The following is a 23,013-nucleotide window of genomic DNA, read 5'->3' as shown; positions in this document are numbered from 1 at the left end:
CCTGAATCTATTATCTAATTACCCTGCATACTTCCTTTACAAGAGCAGATTACAACTCCTCTTTGCCTTCCCATCCTGTGTGATTCTCATGACAGAATACATGGAATTTGCCCCCCTCCCTCCATAATCTTAGAAGGTCTGATAGAGGTCATCCATAGGTTAAGTGAACAGCTGCAGGAACTGCCAGGGATGATCACTCAGCTTCTGATGTAGCAGAAGCATCCCATACAAGTGACCATGGCAACTTCATCAGCGCCCTCAGCTCTGGCGATGTTGTTGCTGTCTAGGCTTGCTGTTGCTTCTCTACCCAGACCTTACATATGGGCCGTTGCAAGCTAATACGTATAATCCAGATATGATCTTTTCCAACAGGTCCAGCATGAGTAGTTCTCATTGCAGGAAGATTAGACAATTCTCTAAGGGAATCATAGGATTACAGAATTTCAGAAGTGAAAGGGAATTCAAAAGTCATAAAATCCAACTTGGTTCTGGAAAAAAAAAAAGTCTACTTTATAACATACGTAACCAATGGTCAATTGGCCTTTGCTTGAACACTCTAGTGAGAGAAAACTCACCACATCTTGAGGCAGCCCGTACCATTTTTGGATAGCTGTTAGATATTTTTTCTTATATTAAGCAAAAACCTCACTGTGCCTTCTACCCTTACCCTTATTTCTGCTCTCTAAAGCCAAGCAAAACAAGTTTAATCCCACGTGACAGCCTCTGAAATATTTGAAGACAGCTCTCATATCCTCCCTAAGTCTTCTCATTTTCAGACTAACGATCCCAATTCTTTTAACTGATTCTCATATGTCATGATCTCAAAGCCCTTCACTGTACTGATATCCTTCCTCTGGATGCTCTCCATCTTATTAACAGCCTTAAAATGAAGCACTCAGGACTAAAAATAATACTACAGATACAGTCTGTCTGGGAAAGAGTACAACAGCACCATCACTTCCCTCATTATGGACACTACTTCCCTAAATGAAGCCTAAGAGAATACTAGTTTTTTGGTTACCAAATAACACTGTTGACTCAAAGTGGGCTTTCAGTCCACTACAACTCTCATCTTTCACATGTATTGCAATTTAGACACAACTCCTCCATGAGAGGTTGACTCTTTGACCCCAAGCATAATTACATTTATCCCTATTAAATTTCATATTATTTGATTCACTCCAACATTCTGATCTGTCAAGATCTATTTGGATCCAGACTCATCCAAGAACATAGCCATCATTCTCAGCTGTGTGTCATCTGCAAATCTGATATGTGTACCATCTTGGCCTTTATCTTACTCAGTAATATAGGCATTCTACCCCCATCCCTTTGCTTTGGAGCTCTCAGCAATTTAAAGCATGGTCTCTAACCATTTGGAAAAATATTAGTGCAAGTGAGATGTGGCAACTACCATGCTGGATTCTAACATGGAGAATGGATTTTGATAGCCTACATAAATGCATTCTGCCCAGTCAGAACTACCATGGACTGGAAGCAGGTGTACAGATATATATATGAATATGAACTTATATATGTATATATATATATATATATATATATATATATATGAATATGAACTTACTTTAAAGGACCACTTAGCAGATCATCCTCTCATCCTCTACCTGCGGATTTGGTGGCTTTAGATGACATGACCATTCAGCTGAATCACACAGGGGCTAAGAAAAGGTTGTGAGTTTGGGCCTATGAAGACCACATAGGACCACTGGGGCAACCAATTAAGATTCAACGAGAGATGTCAGATTGCTATTGAATCACCCTGGCCTGTGAATCCAGTATGGCACCCTTGATCATCTTATTCATCAGTGTCAATGAGATGTGCATGAGAATGCAGAAGGGCATCTTAGGAAGACAGGAGGGACATAAAAATGTAAAAGGAGAGGCAAGTAAGAGGCCTCAGTTTCCCAAAGTATACTTTCATAGTGGAAATGCTATGATAGGTGCTTTAGCTACAATGGTTCACCTATCAGTGATACTCATGTATGCCTCCTCACTTTCCAGCTTCCCTTTAAGTGTTAACTTTTCCCCAGTAGAATGTAAGCTTTTTGAGGGCAAGTCCTTACTTGCTTTTATTTGTGTCCCTAGCACTTAACATAGTACTTGGCACATAATAAGCTCTTGAAAAATGCTTTATCTACCTATCTATCTGGCCTAGTAGTTCAAGAAGAAACTTCCACAAGGGTGAAGGCCAGTTAGAGGCTGGGAAGGGAGGCCCAGAAGAAAAAAATATACATCTTTTCCCTAATTTTAAGAGAGGGTTTCCTTAGGGCCATGGATAAAGAGGAAAGTAAAGAACAAATCCTAATGCCCGGAGCCTCAGAGAAAGCTTAGCAGCAGGGGCCATCTGCCTTTGCCTACTCTAGAACCTACCCTCCCCAAACAACCACAGCTGACTCACTGATTCTGAACACAGAATCAGCTCCTAGGATGCACTTAGATGCCCTCCCTTCCTTACGTTCATTTTTTTTGTGGGGGTGTGAGGCAATTGCGGTGAAGTGACTTGCCCAGAGTCACACAGCTAGTGAATGTTATGTGTCTGAGGCCAGATTTGAACTCAGGTCCTCCTGACTCCAGGGCCAGTGTTCTATCCACTGTACCACCTACCTGCCCCTCCTTACATTCATTTGCATAATATTCTACTCTGGTTATCCACAAACTCAATATGCATTTAAAGGACCATTCTCTTTCTCTTTTCTCACATTCACATTCTACTTCACTCACTTGTTAACCTATCCCTATTTCATTACAAAAACACTTGAAGGATGGCTTTCACACCACCATGCCAGACAGTGATCACTAGCACAGAGATAATCTTTTTTTTTTTTTTAGCACAGAGGAAAAATTTAACCTTCTAGACAGATGTGAACATTGCATTTCCTCTATGCTAGAGTTCTCAGCATTAACTGCAAGAGAACCCAGTGAGAATCTGATGGAGCAAAGCAACACAGTGCCAGGAAATCTGTTTACCTAGGAGGCTTTCCCTGTACATCTATTATGTCTTTCCCTGTCTGATGCTTTATCAGATTGAGCTTGGAGGGACTGTGAGAGAGGTGGAGGTCAACCATCTAGCACCCTTGGTTCATATCCTCAGCTCTAGGAGTGCCTGTCAGTGATATCCCTCAACAACTATAAGCCACTCATTCCTTCCACATCCAGAATGTTGTTTCATTAGCTCATACCCCAATGGTAATGATTAGACTAATTGTTTAATAAGATTAATGGATAATGGTAAAAATCAAAGGAATGGTCACTTGTGTCATAACATGCTATATTCCACACATATCCCAGTTCTAAATCCCAAACCAACCTCTTCCCTCAGGTTGGATCCCATGGCTTCTCCTTTCAGTCTCCTAAGCTGAAAGCTCTCATCCCCTACCATCAGGTACAAAGTGAAATGGAATATGTTTGATGTGTCATTCATGATACTTGCTAGGGAAGCAGGTAACTGGTCACTCAAGGGATTTTCATAGTCTCTCTAGCAGTGGTTAATCTCTGGACTAAGAGTTGAGCTGTTTCAATGGAATCCTTGCTGTTTTCGAACATGTTGGATACAGAGGTTCTTAACCCAGGGTATCTGAACTTCTTTTTCTAATATTTTAGTAATGTCATTTCAGACTAATTGGTTTCCCCTTTAACCCTATGTATTTTACTATGCAGAGCATTTAGGTAGCACAGTGTATAGAGCACTGGGCTTGGAATCAGGAAGACTCATCTTCATGAGTTCTAATCTGGCCTCAGACTCTTACTAGCTGTGAGACTCTGGGCAAGTCACTTCACCCTGGTTGCCCCAGTTATTCATCTGTAAAATGAGCTGGAGAAGGAAATGGCAAACCACTCCAGTATCTTTGCCAAGAAAAATCCCCAAAATTGAGTCATGAAGAGTCAGATACCACTAAAATGATTCAGTAACAAAAACACAACAATTTTATTGTATGCATTTAAATCATTATTCTGAAAAAAGGGTTCTTGGGCTTAACCAGACTGCCAACAGGTTCCATGATACAAAAAAAGTTGATAACTTACGTGCTAAAATGACAAACAAACACGTTCCCAAAGAAGAGTCATGAGAAGTCATGTTCCTCTAATCCTTTTTTTTGAGGGGGGGGGGAGTTTATGAATGTGGAACATTGGTTTTATTTTGAGTTTTTTTATGTTTTAATGAGTGGAGCTGATTTTGGCCTTCTTCCTTTTAAAAAAAAAACTTTGTTACATGGGATGACTCTCTTGGAGGAGGAAGGGATAGAAGGGGAAATTTTGGTGATATAAGAACAAAAGATGCCAACAACATTTTATTAAAAATAAAGACTCCCTGTGCTAGAAGAGTAGAACTACCATCTGTATGTTTCCCCAGGTCCTCTATGCATTGCTCTGGTTCAGCAGGGCAGGAGTTAAACAATTTCTCTTCCTCTCTGGTGTATATTAAACTTCTGGCCTCATGATAGGGCCAGGACGCAGAAGAGAGGCAGAAAAAACCCTTATAGTTTTAGAGTCTACAGATAGTCCTGCCTTCTGTAGAGATCCTGATTGACATTTCTCTCTCTATTTATCCCTCAAAAACTCCATGTGCTTCTCTGTGTCTTATATAACATCACAATCCAACTAATCTGGGCTATGCTGGCAACAAAATCAGCTGAAAATTTCCAGGCTTTCGTTCCCTGCAGAAATATTATCCCCAACAGATACCATGTCTCTGGGGGGAAATCTCATATATTCTGCTGAACTTGTAGCTTTTTGAAGCCTTAGGTCCAAAATATATTACAAGGTTTGGCAGTGATAAATCACTGTCACCAGTGACTGCTCTCAAGAGAATCTTTGGAGACCTTCCCTATTCTTTTCAGTTTACATGGGTGCCACACCAACTACAAGGGTCAGTGGTCACAGAATGTTGGGAAAAGGATGTTTATGCCACAATGTTGTTGTTGTTCATCCTTTGCTTTCAAAGAAGACCTAAAACATCATGGGTAATGTCTTGACTTGCGAGTGGATTGGATTTAAGTGAGGCAGAATTGCACAAAGTTGTTAGCCCCACTCTTCCAGAGTAAAGTGTAGTGGTAAAACAATATGACGGGCGATGGCCTGGGATGCAGTGGATGACCTTGACTTCTTCAATGTCTGACCAAGCTCTAACCAAGCTCCACAGCACCTGCTTTAGCCACCTTCGTGGCCTTTGAAACAAATTGTTCTTATCTGTCCTTTCAGCCGGGGAAGATCCTTGGGGTAGAGATCCCCCTAACTCACCACCAGGTTTGAGGCCTGTTGGTTACCCTCAACCTGGTTTAGACCATCTACCAAGATGGTTTTACCAGGGTGTGGCCACTGCACATGTGCTACAGCTTCTTGGAGCCATAGGTGAGAGTTGGGTGGATGAGTAGCCCTGAAAAGGGCTCAGCAAAGCCCACACAGCAGAGATGCTGGTCCTCCCTGAACACTCATACACCCCTTATGCTACATTATTGGCCTTCGGAAGTCATCCTTGGGCTTGATGCCTTTTATGCTACCTCTGGAACGTGAGCTACTCTTAGTAATGTGCTGCAACCTTGCTTCCGTCCCCTTATGTCTTTCCATATTTTAGCTTATGCTACATATATGAAATTCTTTGCATTGGAGAAGTTTCATAATACCAAACTAGAAAAAATTTTAAATTTTCTTCTGTTAAAAAATGTTGACCCTGAGTCTCTGAGTATGTTGCACCACATGGAAAGGAATCATCTCTGAGTTCCCTTCCAGCTTCTCTCTGACAGCTAAGTGATGTAGTATAAACTTGGAATCAAGAAGACTTGAGTTCCAATCTAGCTTCAGATATGTATTAGCTGTGTCTCAGTATACTTAACCTCTATCTGCCTCAGTTTCCTCACCTGTAAAATAAGAATAATAATAGCACCTACTTCCCAGTATTGTTTTAAGAATAAAGTTTGTATTTGTAAAATAAGTTAATATTTGTAAAATACTTTGTAAATCTTAAAGCACTATTATAAATCCTAGCTAGCTATTATTAAAAATGTATCACCATCACAAGAGTATCCTTCATCCTTTATAAGAGCCTTCTCTTCCAGAGAAGCAGAGTGGCCTAATCGAGTGCTCAGTCTTCAATCAGAAAGACTTGAATTCCAATCCTGTGCTGATATTTATTAATATATGACCCCAGTATATTGCTTAACTTTTCTGAGCCTGTTTCCTCAACTGGTTGGAGTAGGTATTCTTTAAGTTCTTCTCCAGCTCTGAATCTATCATCTTATGGTTTCAATTCAGGCTCAAAGAATCATAGGCAGACTATTCATTGGAATTCATTGAATATTAACATTTTATGTAAAATGTCAATCAACCAACAAGCATTTATTAGGCACCTGCTATGTGCCAACAACTATGCTAGGTGGTAGGGATACAAAGATAACAATGAAATAATCCCTGCCCCCAAAGGGTCTGCATTCAATCGGGGAAGACAACATATAAATAGAGGGCACTCTAGGGTATCTGATGCCTCTCTCAGAACCACAAGATCAGTGTCACATTAATGCAGTGCAGTAAATTGAGCACCCTGATTGGGGGAAAGGGAGCATTTCTCCTGAAGGTAGCACAGATTGAGTAAGTAGAGTGGCATTAGGCACTGGTTTCTCTTCCAGGTGGTAATGCTGATCTTGCTGTCAGGTACATGTATTTATGTCCATGTCCCTTTAATAATGGACAAGTCTAAGGGGGTTTCCCTAGAGAGAAGTTGCAGAAGGTTCTTACGGTTCCATTAAAGCAGACAGAAGGGATGGGGGAGGTGCAATGTAAGGTCTCTTTGGCCAAACTAACTTTGATTTCATTTTCATGGCATGAAGTATCTTTTTTGGATTTTAGTCAAGTATGCTCTAAGTTATTTTATCTTTAGAACTATTTGGCATAGAGGCATTAGTAAGGTAAATCATAAAAGAAAATCAATATATCTTTTTTCATAGAGCAGATGTGGATGAAGTCAAATTAGATTCTGTAATCTTTTTGTTATAAGCAGTCATTTTTTTCATAGTGAAGATGCTGTTATTCATTAAAATTTGCTTTAAGCCATGTTAACATATGGGAGGCAGAGTGGTCATAATAGTGTGGCAAGTATGGTGATGGACTCAGACTTCAGAAATGTTATTGACTATGTAGCAATCCATATAGCAATCAAAAAGCAATCAAAAAGACAATCACTAGGTAACCAAATGGACCATGCTTACTATGTCATAATCTAGTTTGTAAATTTTTATTACTACCAAGGATTTAGATTTAGTAAGTTGCACAAATGACCACTGTAGGAAAAATAGGATATTCTAAAATAAATATTCATAGAGGTAGGATAGGGTCAGCAAGAGGGTACCCCCTGAGGCTAGAATAAATAGTTCTAATCTTGCTGAAGGTTTATAATATTAATATCTGCTGGACGCACAGGGAATATTACACTTATTCATCTTCTTCCCCCTTTCTATATTGTGATAGTGAGCCCAAAGTGGCTGGGGCACTATGCTACTCTCTTCTCTACTAAGAAGGCTCCTTTGCTATGCACCCACACGTGTAATTTAGAACAGGTTTGGTCCTGGGGAGAGTGGCATCTAATGGCAAGGCTCCCTCTTTTCATACTCTTTGGATAATTAAATTTCCACCCCAACACTCTGGGCGAAATTTACTTAACACTTGGGTGATGGTTCATGTCTAGAATTTCTCCAAAAGAAAGAATAGAAAGTTACTCAATATATCATATGAATCAGTTATGAGACAGTATTTACTTGCTATGCACAAAAGGAAAGCTAAACACAGAACATTCACAAGCTCACATTTGACAGAAAACAAATATTTTTAGAAAAGCACAAAATTTATTTTCAACCATAAACCCAGTAACAATAAGTAAAGACATTATCACAGATTACACTTGAGATACAAATATTATTCTCTGAGACAGCTCCAGATGGGGCACACTTTGGGACTCCTCTCCATCAATCAGAGCCCTGGAGGGCAAAAAGACCTTCACTAAGTTGGGTATACTACAGTCAGATCATGAAGTAGATTTTTATATTCTCACCCCAAACAATGCAGCAAATAGAACACCCAAGTGTCCTTTGAGTTCCTTATTACCCAAATGGGAAAAGTCAACATTCCCAGGACGTCTTGTCCATTTCCATCTCTGGGGCCACTGTTTTCCTCCAAGAGTCAGAGATTAGGAGTCTTTTGTTTTCTAATCATTGCTGGGGGCTTGGAAATTGTTTTGCTCAGGCTTCTTCTACAATTAAATCTCTGGTGACTTGAAAAGCAGAGATCAGGGAACTTAGCTGAATCTTGTCACTTGTGCCAACAGCAAGTCTGTGTTCAAGGTCTGCCGTTTTGATCAGCAAATGCATTCGAACTGGAGGTGGAAAGTCAACTCGATGTACAAATAAGTGTATCTCTGTCAGAATATAATGCAATGCCAATCCCTTCAGGGTTTTCAGTTCCATGATATTTCTGTACATAGTGGTAAAGTCCTGGTTCAGCATCCAGTCAAGAACGGTGGCATGTGAGACTTGAGTGGGTGTCCTGTGCAGGTACAAACTGTCTCCTCAGTTACCTTCCCAAAGGCCACGTTGGTGCTCTGCAAAATGTTCAGGGCCCTTTGCATATCACCACTGGGAAGGGTGACAAGTGCTTTCATTCCATCTTCCCTTATGTCAACATTCTTTTCTTGTATGACATGCTCTAGGTGGGGAACCATCAGCTCAGGAGTCAAGGGGCCAAACTGGAACCTTGTACGTGGAGACTGCAGGGTGGGGATGATCTTTGACAGATAATTACAGATGAGGCAAAACCTGGTATTCTCTGTGAATTTCTCAATCACTCTTCTCAAGGCATTCTGAGCATCCTGGGTCATGGCATCTGCCACATCCATTATCACAAGTTTAAAACCTTTCTTAAATATTGTCCTTGTTCTGGCAATGCTCAGATTGGTCCCCGTACAGTATCTATTCCTCAGTCATCAAAAACATTGAGCTCCAGGATCAAAGAGTTGAACTCTTTGTCTTTGTAGAATTGTTTGACTCAGGCCAGGATGGTTGATGGCTTTCCTGTCCCGGGAGGCCCATAAAGAAGCAGATGTGGCAGTCGATCTTCACTGATAAATTTTTGTATGGTGCCGGCGCCTCCATGGTGGCACTGACCCAGAGCAGACGGACACAGCGGGCTGCAGGGTGGAAGGGACTGAAGTGATGTCTCTCCGTTCCCGTCATTGCTCACACGCGCCACACCTAGAAAACAAATTTAAAACAAAATTCAATAAGCTAACTTAGAGCTACAGTCATAATTGACTGAGAGGCTGAACATAAAGCAGCTTGCAGAAATGCCAGTAAAGCATTTCACATTTCACCTGGGCTCTGCACTGACCACACAACTCTCAGTACATGAGTGCTGGCAAAATATCCAGAATTGAAAAAAAATAAATAAATAAAATAAAAAAATATCCAGAATTGGGTCAGTCCTCTTGTTGGTGGCTATTCTTGGGTCTCCTCCCATACTACCATTCAGCTCCAATCCAATGGAGGACTTTTGGATCTCGAGAACATATGAGGTCACTTCTGAACATGTCTATCTTGAGATAGATACAACTTTGTCTAAGATTAGTAAAGACAAATACACACAAATAGGAATCTTAAACTCAGGCTCAGTCTTGCCTAGTCAGGACATACACTTTAGATGCTGTATACTCACAGTTGCATAGAGACCAGGGTGAGGGTAGAGCAAGCTGCCCTTTATCCAACCATCTCTCTGGAAGTGATTGAAATAATCCTGGCAGAGTCTATGGTAAAGGGAAGAGATTGTGACACAAGGGACAGAGAGAATCAGAGAGGGCAAAACAGACAATTTTGATTAGATAAAATTAAAAATTTTTGTACAAATCAAAACAATTTAGCTAAAATTATAAGAGAAGCAGGTAAATGGGGGGAAAATCTTTGTAGCAAGTTTCTTTAATAAGGGTATCATTTCTAAGATGTATCAGAACATATTGGCTCTTAATAAGTAATTTTTTATTCACTCTATCATTATGGGGGGGAGTTTCATTGCAGTCATTGAAATATTTTCCTTTATTTTTCAAAGTCCTGAAATATTACTTCTGTGACCCCACCACTCAACTGAAGCTATTCTCTCCAAGGTTACCAATAACCAAACCTGCTAAATCCAATGCTATTTTTATGAATCTTTTCTTCTTGACTTCTCTGAATCTTGGTACTGTTGTCTACTTCATCTTCCCTGGACATTCTCTCCTCCCTGGGCTTTCCTGACTCTGACCACTCCTTCTTGGTCTCCTTTGCTGGATCATCAACCATGTCTCATCTATTATATTTAGGTGTACACAGGTTTCTGTTCTGTCCCTTCTTTTCTCTATCTCGCCAACGGTGCTTTACCTTTTTTGTGTGTGTCAGGGACCTCTATGACAGTATAGTCAAACCAAAGGACTCCTCAGCATAATTTTCTCTTAAAAATCATGCTTGAAGGAAATGGGAAATTTCAGTTAGAAGCTGTAACTTTTTTTTCCCTATCTGAATTCACTGATCACTTGAAATCTATCCATACACAGAAATCTAGCCCTTGCCTATAGACCCCAGAGTAAAAACCCCTGATTGAAGTGATTTTAGCTCTCATGGGTTCAAATATTGCCTCTAGGTAGATGATTCCTAAACTGGTATATCCAGTCATCTTTCCCCTCAGTGCTAAGCCTGTGTTACTGGCACTCCGCATATATTATAAACACTTTAAACTCAAGAGTGTTCAAAACAGAACTCATTATCCTTCTTTCAAAACCTACCCTTCCTCCAAACTTCCGTATTTCTATGTAGGCCTTCATCATCCTTCTAGTCACCCAGGCTTATAACCTTTCTACTTTTCCAATTTCCCTATATGCAATCAGTTGTTAAGTCCTGTCAGTTCAAAGATATTTCAGATATCTTTGGTATTTGTTTTGTTTCCACTCACACAGCCACTACCCTAATTCAAGGATACTAATTAGCTCTTTCCTGGTCTATATTACAGCCTCCTAATTGGTCTCCCTGAATACTATCCTTCCCCTTCCACCCAGCCTCCAAACTGACATTCCTAAAACACAGATTTTATCATGTCATTTCCTTTGCTAGTGGCTCCCTATTTCCTTTGGATAAAATAACAATTCCTCATCTAGCATTTAAGTCCTTTACAATCTGGCTTCAACATATCTTTTCAGGCTGATCTAACTTTATTCCCCTCAGTCACTCCACATTGTAGCCTGGCGATTCTAAATCTACATGGGCATTCCCCATACACAAAATTCCATCTTCCATTTCTGTCTTTGCATAGATTTTCCTCTATCCCCTCTCCTTTAGAAACCCTAAATTACTTCAAAGTAGAATTCAACTACCACTTCATATGGGAGATCTTTCTTCATCCTCACCTTATTATTGCTCCCTCATACAAATTACTTCACATTTACTCTTTATGTTACATGTGTATACATATATGTATATAGTATATGTGTATACACATAGGCATATTATATACGTGACTATTAGGCACATATATACATGTATGTGTGTATATACCTAAACACACACTTTTCTCCTGGAGGGCAGGTACTGTTTCATTTTTTTCTTTGTCAGTACCTAGCACATAACAATTGTTCAACACTTACTTGTACTGAATTGAATTGAATTTTCTTACTAAGACCCACAGGGGTTACAGTCATACCAAAGATGTTACAAAGTTACTCAAGACTTAAATATTTCACATATGTACTATTGGGAAATAAGTCTTATACTTTCTTAAATACTCTCCTATCTGATTGACTCCATACTTTTTTTCCCCTCTAGGTCTTGCCCTCAGTCAGTACAATGAAGTCAATCAATACAGTACTAGCCAGGCTAGACTTGAGACAGATTAAATTCTAGGTTTCTAGCTGATGGATTTGGATTGGCTAAATTGTAAGGTATCCTTATGGAAGGTGCTTCCTCCTAACTGTTAAGATATCAAAAACTGGGCTTATGACAGGCACCTTTCCTTTGCTCCATTCCACACCTCCCCAAATGCATTCTCCTAAGCTTCTTGCTTACAAGGGACTTAAAGCCACCTGCTTCGCCCTGTATTCTAGCCATGGATTTGCAGCAGCCCTGTACTTGCTCCTTGGTTTCTTGGATATGAAAGTTTTCCCTATATGGCCTCCAATAACAAAGCAATCTGAGTTTCAGGCTTCCTGTACTACATCTAATCATTAATCATTTCACTCTCCTGGAGGCTTCACAGAATTAAAATCATGGAATTTGAGGTGAAAGGCCTTCCATGGCCATCTAGTCTCACCCAAACACAGAAGGCATCCCCATTATGATATACTCACCAAGTAATCATTTAGCCTCTTCTAGAAGACCTTCAAGGAGGAGGTCTCAATGACTCTAGCCAAGAAGTGAGCTGGAGGCCACATTTGGCCCTCTATCTAAGTCCTCAAGGACCACCCTTTGACTGAATCCAAACTTCTCAGAACAAAGCCCTGTAATAAAAGGATTTGTTCTGCTAAACTTAGACTCAGTCAAAAGGCTGCACCCAAGGACTTATAAGGCCACATGTGGCCTTGAGGCTATAGGTTCCCCACCTCTGCTCTAGCTTTTGAATCTCTCCCTTTTATCTTTGACTCATCATGCTAGGTCAGGCTTTTATTAAGCTGAGTGTCAGGTATTTCACTTTTCTGTGAAGTTGGCTACTTCTCCCTTTTTCCTTAGACTAGAGACTGAGATACTTCCTTTAGGTATATATAGCCGGATGGAAGCTAAGCCACCGTGATTCCATTTCCAGAGCTTCAGGATCCCAAACTTTTCCTAGTGAGTTTCCTTATAGTCAGAGAGCATGGAACCCTGATACCCTGACCCACCTAATAGAACTGTTCTAACCTGATCTTCTGCTCTAAAGGAGTACATCCACAGGTAAAACAATGGGGAAATTATTCCACTGTTCTTACAGAAATGTGTCATTATCTTGTGCTTTTTTTAGAGGAAGAGAATAGCTGGACCTTGCATGGGGTTCTTATTTTTATGTTTTACTTTTTTCTGTACCATTCTAACACAGATCAGGGTGGTGTGTCATGTCTTGGAGAATGTCTGCTTCCATGGTCCTAAAGCATCCTCACTATTCTCTCTCTCTCACACACACACACACACACACACACACACACACACACATACATACACACACACATTCCCCTCCCCAACCTATTTGCTTTAAAATTTACTTGTTTTAGGCCTCAGTTATCATTCTGGGAAGCAATTCTTGTAGAGATGCATCCTGCCAACTGCTCCTGCAATCCACAGCTAGTGAAGATCCTGAAAGTTCTTTCCCTCAGTTCTTGGCAATATCAATGTTTCAATATAAAAAAAACTGACATGAATTTACCAGTCAAACTGACATTAAAGAAGCAGCATGAACATCTGTTTTTAATAAGGATCAATGGACTTTTCCATCTGTCTTGCTGCTGAAATCTGCCACATGTGTTGGTTCCCTCAATTAGAATGTGAGGTCTATGAGAGCAGGGACTGTATTACTTTCCTATTTATATCCCCAGATTTTACCACAGTGATGTACATGCTGTAAGTGCTTAATAAATGTTTCATTCATAAAAAACTTTTGAAAACAATGATAATTGATCAAAATAGTTTATAAATTGTATGACTTATTTTGAATAATAGATTAGGAAGGTAAAAAAATCATGCTTTAGTGGTGATTTGTTTAATGCAAAAAAAAAAAAAAAATAGGGAAACTACACCCAGTCAGAAATTTTGAAGGCAAATTATAAGTTTAAGGGAGTTGGTCTCCAAATAACTCCTTAGCTCAGGACACCCAGAATATGTCACAGGAATAAAGGGACAAATTTTGAGGTGTGTTAAAACTTAGTGTATCTTTTTATAAAGTATGAAGGAGTTCTCTATAACAGGAATAGAAGAACAGCCGATTGAAAATGTCCTGTTATTCTATTATAAAGTCTTAAGGAATTTTCCTTGATTGACTTGGAAAGCTGGTACCTTCCTTGATTGTCCTTAAAAATCTGAGCTCCCAGCCTTGAGAATCAGTCCCGGAAGGAGTCAGGACTTAGATCAAAAAGCTGCCCCTGAGAAGGACCTGTACACCATACACACACCACCTTCTATCCCCATTAGCCAGTTGATTGTTCTGTTTAAACTTTATGAAAATAACTTAAATATGAATAAAGAAGTTTTATTTTGTGGTGAATATATATTCTTAAGTGAATTCAAATTACAAACTTCAAAGATCTACGATTTCATTGGACCAATGTACACCATTCCTTAAGGTTTCCCGTGTTGCTGAGGACCAGAAAATTTGTTGTTTGTGGCCAACTGTATGGTGACGAAACTTTCTGAACTTACCTAGACTACTCTTTGACTGACAGACATACAGCCTGGTTCTGTGCTACGGTAGAAGTCTTTACAGCTTGATAGACCCTATCAGGTTTTTATTTCACTGGCATAATCTTTTAAAACCTAAGGTAACTTCAACTACATTGAGGCATCAGAAGACAACTTCAATGAAGGAATCACACATACTTGTGTGTGTGTGTGTGTGTGTGTGTGTGTGTATATATATTTATGTCATTTATATTCATAACTTATTCATTAAAGAAATTCATTAAGAAATTACAAACATACATATATGCAAATGTATATGTAAAATTTCTAAGTTTTAAGGATACTTTTTCTCCCAAATACTTTTGTCTGGTAAATTCATAGTCTTATATAATGCTTAATTAGGCAATTAATAGTATTTAGATCTTAAGAACAAGAATTCATATATTTATTTAACATTGTTCCTAGTCGTTAAATGGAAAAAAGAGGAAATAATTTTGTGTTCAGGTCTGAGGAAGACTATTGGCCCATGGATTGCTTCAGAAAGCCTTATCCCATCATGTGAACTGCCATTCATCCTCAGATTCTGCAGACTATCTCAACGATAAATATGTTACATCTCACATGTCACGAGTTTTTTCCCCATCCTATGGATCACCTTGAGGTTCCTTGAACAAGATTATGTCAGGAAGACATTACCAGTACTTTTCCCTCTAGCTGTCCTTTGGTGACTTTTCTCCTAATTGAGAGTTGGGGAGGAAGGGTTTAAGCTAGCTCAGAACTGAGTCAATAGCCTGCTTGTTGCCATGCATTTTTTCCCAGTTAAGTCCACGGAATACTTCAGGAGTTCAGGAAGCTGAGTCTCCAGCTGCCTGCATTGAATGTAGGCTGTCACTTCAGAGCTAGCAGCAATGAACTGCAATTTTGCTGATTTCTACCATATTCTGTAAACAGTTCTAGTTTTCTATGTCTCTCATATAAGTTACTTCCAGCCCTTTGTAATCATCCCAAGGACTGATAAGTTGGTCCCTTGGGTTAATATATTTAGCAAAATGGTTTTACTTACAATGCTGTGGAAGTTGTGGAGAATGCAAAGCTGTCCATTATTATTCCAGAGAGTTTTATTTTGATGTATAATTTAGATGGAGAAAGGTGGTAAAATATCTGTTCCTCATAAAGTCCATCATTCTGAGAAATCTTATTTTCTCCCCAGTCACTTTATTTCAGCGACTTCTTCCTATTATCTTTTCCAGAACTAGAGACATTTGAGAACATCATCAGCATAAGTGATTATCTATTCATTTTTGTAATTACAAAATCTGTTCTTCCTTCTGAAAGCAAATTCTGGTGTTCTAGAAATAAATGGTAATGCACCACCTTGTGGATGGCAGTGAAACTTGTACAATGAAACACCAATTTCAAAGGTAATTTTTTTTTAATAGAAAAATGCTTAAATAACCATCACTTCTCACTGAAAAGCACTTAAACAAGATTATTTGGGTCTAACACACTGATTGGAGATGCCTCATCTGTAATGTTTGAGTAGATTAATAACATTACTACTGTATTTGGAACACCCATTCATGATTGCCTGTCAAAGACGAATACAGTGCCCTTTTTCGTCATTCACACTGCATTATTATGTACGGTCCAAATGAAAGTCTATGGAGTTACAAATGAATATTCTCCCTATTCTCCCAAACCAGGGCACAGTATGTACAAGGAAGCAATACTCTATTTCTTTCTTGGTTTCAACTCTGTGAACTTCTAACTTACGATTTACAACATTTTCTTGGTATTATGAAAATCAAGGTGCAGACACTGGAGCAACAGTCTTTGAAGCCCTTGTCATTTTACAGACGAAGAAGCTGAGGCAGATTCCAGTCAAGTGACTTGCCCGTTTTCAAACAAATAATGTTTGAGGCTGGATTTGAACTCAGCTTTTCCTGACTCTGGGCCTGGCACTCTATCCACTGTACCACCTAGCCACCCTACCTAGCTTACTGACTCTACATCTAGCATTTATAGTTAATTGCCTTGGCCACATATGCTCCCCATACACATGCTTCACAACCATGGTATTTTAGATTTATACCTACTCTTCCCCTCTCTAGGAACATTGTTCTTTAAGTTGGTATATGTTCTTTCCCTGTTCTGGACATCGGGTTTATTTAGGAGAAACTGTGCCAAAATATAGGGAATAAACTTTGTACTTTTGTTTTTAGGTATATCTACAAAGTACTAAAAGCTAACTGGTGTTGTGGTTAAATGGAACTAGGAAGTTAATCACTGACATCTAACAGTGTAGGGGCAGGTAGCTGAGTTATTAGGGGTAGGGGCTTAAACAGATAGCAGGAGACATACCCTATATTCTAAGGGAGAGATGTAGCTGTCAACCTAAAATAAAGAAGACTGCCTAAACAGTAAAAATTAGGGTCTTTTAATCTAGGCAAGGGAATTGCAATTCAGGGCCACCACACAGCATCAGGGTGCAGGAGTGCCCAGAGATGGGCAAAGTTATATACATTTCAACAGGGAAGGAGTCTCACGGAAGAAGGCACAGCCTGGAGAAGCTGTTAGGTAAGTTGTTTTGCGTAACAACTGAAAATCCACAGAGAAGGGGAGTGGAGAGTTCTGGTTTTGATTGCCCTCAGGCAGTTAGCAGCCCTGGGATCAGGCAAAGTCAGCTGCATTCAATATTCCTCCCTCTTGGTCAAGATGAATTCTGCTGCTGACCAAGGTATGCACAGAGGTGACCAATGCATTGACAGGAGCCACTGGGAGCAGTCACCTTCGTGAAGGCAAGCAGGCCTTACAAAGAACAAGGGCACATGGGGAAGTGAAAGGAAAAAGGTAACCCACTCCTGCAGTCCATTTCATTAGTCCATCATATCTTAGGGCGCAGATGTCTCATGCAGCTGTCTGGTTTCTGAGAATATCTACTACAGTCATCTGGTCTTCTGGAAATCTCCCCTCCTAGGCATTCTGGAATAGCTGGGTTCTCAGAGCAGCTTCTTCCATAAAAATGTTTAAATGATTTGGCAACATTGTTAAACATCTATGGGACAATGATAGCAGTGCTCCTGCTCTCTTTTTCACTCTTTCTCTGTATATATGTGTGTGTGTGTATATATATATATATATATGTCCTGTCCCGCGGGACATCAACGGAGGTCCAGACCTGTAAAAGAAGGAGGGGAGCAGGGGACACAGGAAATGGAGACAAGACAGGCTTTCTGATCAAGTCTCGTTTATTGAAGGCAAGCTCAGGGTAGTTATACACACCGTAAGAGGGAGTGGGGGAGTTCCACCAACGGTATAGGGGTGGGGTATTCCAGGAAGAGGTACAGCTTTGTCCGTAATTTGTTCTTATCACAAGGACCACCAAAGGTATAGGGGTATTCCAGGAAGAGGTAGTAATTTGTTCTTATCACAAGGAGGCCTTGACAACTGCAACCTAGTAATTTTCCAGAGGTCATACTGGGCCTGTGGTCCCTTACATGTCCCCTTTTTCTTTCCTTAAGAGGGAAGGTTTAGCAGAGGGGTTTGTGCCTGTCTTAGGTTGTCCCGAGGAGTGGGAGACTGTTGCCCGTCATGGGGGCAATATGCAAGGCAACGCCCCTGGCTTAGGTCAGACTCCCCTCAGGGGGATCTTACCCGTCATTGGCTAACCAAACCAGCGCTCAGACTAATCCTTGGGACCGGCCAATGTCGGTATAAAGATCAGGGTCGCCAGTATACAGCCGACAATAATGGACCTGAATAGGTTTGGACAAGGCCTTGTCCAGCTGTTGTTTGACATAGGAGGTGATCTTCCGGAACACCCAAGGACCGAAGGTTAGAGCTAATAAAAACACAAATATAGGCCCTACAAGAGGTAAAATATAAGGAAGAAAGCCATGAAGATTACTTAAAAAAGGATTTTCAAACAGTTCTCTCCGACGCTTGACCAGATCATCCTGTAATTTCTTTATCTTGTCCCGGACTACACCGGACTTATTAGCATAGAAGCAACATTTCTCCTGTAAGGCCAAGCATATACCCCCTTGTTCGGCTGTCAAGAGATCCAATCCCCTTCTGTTCTGCAAGACCACCTCGGCTAGAGAGTCGATCTGGTCCTGGAGATCACTAATAGTTCCTGATAAGGTTTGGATATCATCAATGAGCTGTGCAGAGAGTTTATTATAGGAGTGTATGGCGACTCCCAAGCCCCCAGACACTGTCGCAAGGGCTCCCGTAACGCCCAAGCCAACAAGCAAGGGAATAGCAAATACGGCCCTTTTACGTCTTCCAGCCATAAAGTTGAGGCTGGGAACCGGAACAGGCTCGTTCCCTGGAAGAATATCCATCTCAGGTAGAACGGAGGCAATGGAGCAATAACCAGTCCAATTTACGGGCAACGCTGGGAACGCCATATTCCCTCCGCAGAGAAAAACATGGCCTAGAGGGGGACACAGGAAACTGCTAGTACGAAGGACAGAGGAACAATTCACATGAGGGAGAAAACCCACATCAATGGAGACAGAGGCATTGGGAGTGGTACCCTCAAAGCAGGGGGCTACAAAGAGTGACTGATTCAAAGGGATCAGTTGAATCCTAAAAGGGAGGCGAGGAGATCGTTGCCGGCCGGGGCGTCAAAACCAGCAAGGCAGACCCTCAGGACAGCCAGGAGGTACCAGCGTAGGGGTGATCGTTTTCCAAGCATTTCCTGTAGATAAAGAAAAGAAATATTTCTCAGAGAGGTTTGTCCTCCCTGGAAGGAAGGTTAACTGGAGGCGGAGAAGCCATTTTACAGGAATCAACTTGCTTTACAAGCCTCTCAGGAAGCCAGCGAGCAGATTGTTTTTCTTTAATATATATACAGACCGAACCCCGACCCCAAATAAGAACAGGGTCGGGACCCTGCCACTGGTTAGTAAGGGGATCTTTCCACAGTACTTTGGCATAATTGTGCTGGGATTCGGGGTGCTAAAACCTATCAGCCGCTGATTTGCCAGTATCATCCAATTGAAGAAAATTTAATATGAAAAGAGCATGGCTGACCAGGTTCCGAGGGGATCCTTTGACCGGGTAGAATGCCCCTCTTCGAAGTTTGGTAATAGTGTTTTTTAAGGTTTGATGGGCCCATTCCACAATACCTTGCCCTTGAGGATTATAAGGAATGCCTGTGACATGAGAGATACCAAGGGTGGCACAGAAGGAGCGAAAAGCTGTGCCAGCGTAGCCAGGCCCATTATCGGTTTTAATAGACTCGGGCTTGCCCATAACAGTGAGGCAAGAGAGGACATGAGCTATCATGTGGCGGCAGGCCTCACCGCTCTGCAATGTGGCAGAGAGAAAGCCGCTGTGAGTATCGATGGAGACATGCATATATTTTAAATGACCAAAATCAGAAACATGAGTCACATCCATTTGCCATAGGGCGTTAGGAAAAAGACCTCGTGGGTTAATCCCCTTACTGGGTGGAGGGGGCAGAAAAGGAACACAGCGCACACATCGCCTCACAATTTGTCGAGCCTGTTCATGAGTTAAACCATACAGGTGTCTCAGGGAGCTCGCTGGTAGGTGTAAAAAATCATGGGCTTGTTCAGGAGGGGTGAGGCCTGGCAGTAGGGAGCACTGTAAAGCACGATCTGCTACATCATTGCCCTCAAAAATGCCTCCTGAGGTGGACTGATGAGAATAAACATGGAGAATGTAAAGGGGGTTTTTTCGCTGCAACAAAATTTGCTGTAATTCCCTCAGGAGAGAGGATATGGTGGACTTATGAGGTTGGAGGACAGCATCCTCTATGCATTTAAGAACCTTTACTGCATATAGACTATCAGAGATTATGTTTATAGGCTCAGGATATTTACGGCAAGCCTGGAGGATGGCAAAGAGCTCATTTTTCTGGGTAGAGTCATAGGGGGTTTCTAATACTGTTATTTCCTTGGAGGCCTCATGATAAATAGAGGCCTTATAGTTTTTTATAGCATCAGTGAAAACATTTGGGCCTTGAACAGGTTCTCCCATAACCTTTTGTTGGGGTGGTGCTAAGGTTATTTGCTCTAGCATAGGGAGAAGCAGACAGGAGGAATGAGGACTTATCTCAGCCCATTGGGAGCAATGTGCCCAAGACCAATAGGTTTGCATAATGGCTTCTCGCTGTCCAGGTTCAAAATTCGAGTAAAGTAAAGGTCGTTGTCCAGACAAGTGGACAGCCCTTTGTACTGCAGCTAAGGCTAGTTCCCCTAACATCTCATAATAATTTGGCAGTACCTTGTGAGCCTTCTTTGCATATACAAATTCTAATAATTTGGGACCTTGGTGTACAACACAAAAAGGACTCTGTTGATTGACCAAGGAGACCTCTATTCTACCTTTGGGGTCCCATCTGGCAGTCTGGGCCTGGGCAGCAAGTGAGAATATTTGGGACACTGCTGCCTTAGCAGCAGTAGTCCATGCCCGAGGGGAGTTTAAATCTGAATTTCCTTTTAAGATATCATATAAAGGCTGCATTACAGCAGGAGGAATGGGTGTGCGGGGCCCTGAGCCATTGGATCTGTCCCACTAACTTTTGGAAGTGATTCAAGGTGGTTATCTTATCAAGCCCTAGTTCAGGAATTTGATTGCTAATAGAGACAGCCTCCATATGAAGGTCTAGGTATATGAGTGGGTAATTTTGTTGGACTTTGTCAGGGGCCACCACCAAACCATAATGAGCAAGTGCAGAGACGGTTTCTTTTACTAATCTTGCTAATGTTTCATCACTGCTGGTGGCTAATAAAATATTGTCCATATAGTGAAGTATTGTGGCTTTAGGCCATTTGTCCCTGATAGGGTCCAGCACTCTCCCCACATAAGCCTGACATAAGGTGGGACTGCAGCACATTCCTTGGGGCATGACCTTCCACTGATATCTTAAATCTGGTCCTGCATTATTGGTAGTGGGTATGGTAAAGGCAAATCTCTTTCTATCTTCTGGGGATAATGGGATAGAGAAAAAACAATCTTGGATGTCTATGACTGTCACAGGCCATCCAGATGGCACTAAATTAGGGGAGGGAAGGCCAGGCTGTAGGGTTCCCATGGGCTCTAGGGTGGTGTTAACCGCCCTGAGATCTATTAACATTCGAAATTTCCCTGATTTCTTTTTTATTACAAACACTGGGCTGTTCCAGGGGCTGGATGTGGGCTCAATGTGCCCCACCTGTAACTGGTGCTGCACTATATCACGTAAAGCCTGGGCTTTCTCTGCAGGGAGGGGCCATTGGGGTACCCACACTGGGTTATTAGATCTCCATGTTAGAGGAGTGGGTCTGATACAAGAAAATTTTTGCTGTTGCCCAACGGCCCCAATTAAAAATCCTGCGGGGGTGGTATATAAACAGATGCACCACAAGCCTTCAAAATATCCCTTCCCCATAAATTGTATCTCAAACCAGCAACCACTGGGGTCGATTTGGAAAATTCTCTTGCTGTAAAGGGGAAGTCCGAACCACTGGATAAAAGTCGGAGATTTTCCTGATGCAGCCCCGAGGGCGCATTCCGAGGGGGTGGAGCTTCCATCTGGTAAGCTTGTTGAGGGGCCCTCCTTGCCCCGCCTCCTGACTGGCTTGCAGCATTCTTTAGCATAATGGCCTGATTTGTTACAATTGTAACAAATTGCCTTAGGGCAGGCTCCACCAGGTTTCTGGTGGCATTGTGCCTTAAACTGACTGGCTTTTCCGTATAGATAGTACAATTTAGTCTCTTTTGTCTTCAGCACTTCTGATAGTCCTCTCCAAGTGGCTGCCTGTAGGCGGCCACGAAATCCGGGAAGGGTTTATCAGGACCTTTTTTAATCTTGGTCAGGGAGGGCCTTTGTTTCCCCAAAGCCTGAATCTTACAAAAAGCCCGTAGGGCACATTGGGAAACAGCTGCAAACGCTGTATTTAGTGCCTCTTTTAACTCCTTAAACTTCTTCCATTTTAAAGGGGCCCAGGTCCTCCCTCCGTCGGTTAAGTGTGGGGGAGGGGGGCCAAAACAGGGGATTCGGATTTGGGTTTGGAGGTTACTGTAGGGGCAGTGAGAGCAACAGCCGGGCCAGGGATGCAATCAGCGAGTTCCAAATCAAGGAGCCGTAGTTCCTTAAGCAGCTGTGCTTTCTCTTTCTTAAACATCAATGTCTGTCGGAGGGACTGAATCTGAGAGGGGAGCGAGGTCAAGGGAGTGTCAACAGGCGGAAAAGGGGGAAGAGTATGATAAGAAGGGGGAGCAGAAGGGGGCAGAGAAGCAGGAAGATGAGGGGTTGGGAGTGGAGAAGCAGGAGCAGCGGGCGCGGAAGCAGAGTGCTGTATAGTAGGAAAACATGCAGGAGCGGTACTGAAATTATAGGGGTCATTATAAGAAGCAGCCTCCTGCTCAAGGTCAGCTGCGTCAGTAGGATCTAAGGTATCATTTGACCTCTAGACCAAAGCCTTTTGTAAAACAGGATAAATGCGCTCAACTCTCCTACTTTGGGAGGAGAAATCATCTAAGGGCATGTTGATGGACACAGAATCACAATCCTTCCTAGACTCATCCTCTGTTGCGGGTGGGGCTGGTAATGGACAAGGAGGCTCCGGGGGGCCTCCCTCTTTTTCACTGACAATCTTACAAACCTCAGTCTCAAAAG

The 23,013-nt window shown here is 41.6% G+C and overlaps 1 pseudogene; it reads right to left on the bottom strand.

Moving 5' to 3' along the window:
- Positions 1–7,884: 7,884 nt before the first annotated feature.
- Positions 7,885–18,039, bottom strand: LOC114052155 (annotated as a pseudogene).
- Positions 18,040–23,013: the final 4,974 nt, after the last annotated feature.

This window comes from Vombatus ursinus, unplaced genomic scaffold (genome assembly GCF_900497805.2).
Source record: "Vombatus ursinus unplaced genomic scaffold, bare-nosed wombat genome assembly UNPS02014807.1, whole genome shotgun sequence".
Taxonomy (NCBI): domain Eukaryota; kingdom Metazoa; phylum Chordata; class Mammalia; order Diprotodontia; family Vombatidae; genus Vombatus; species Vombatus ursinus.
The sequence above is the reverse complement of the archived record's forward strand: the minus strand, read 5'-3'. Positions and strand labels throughout refer to the sequence as shown.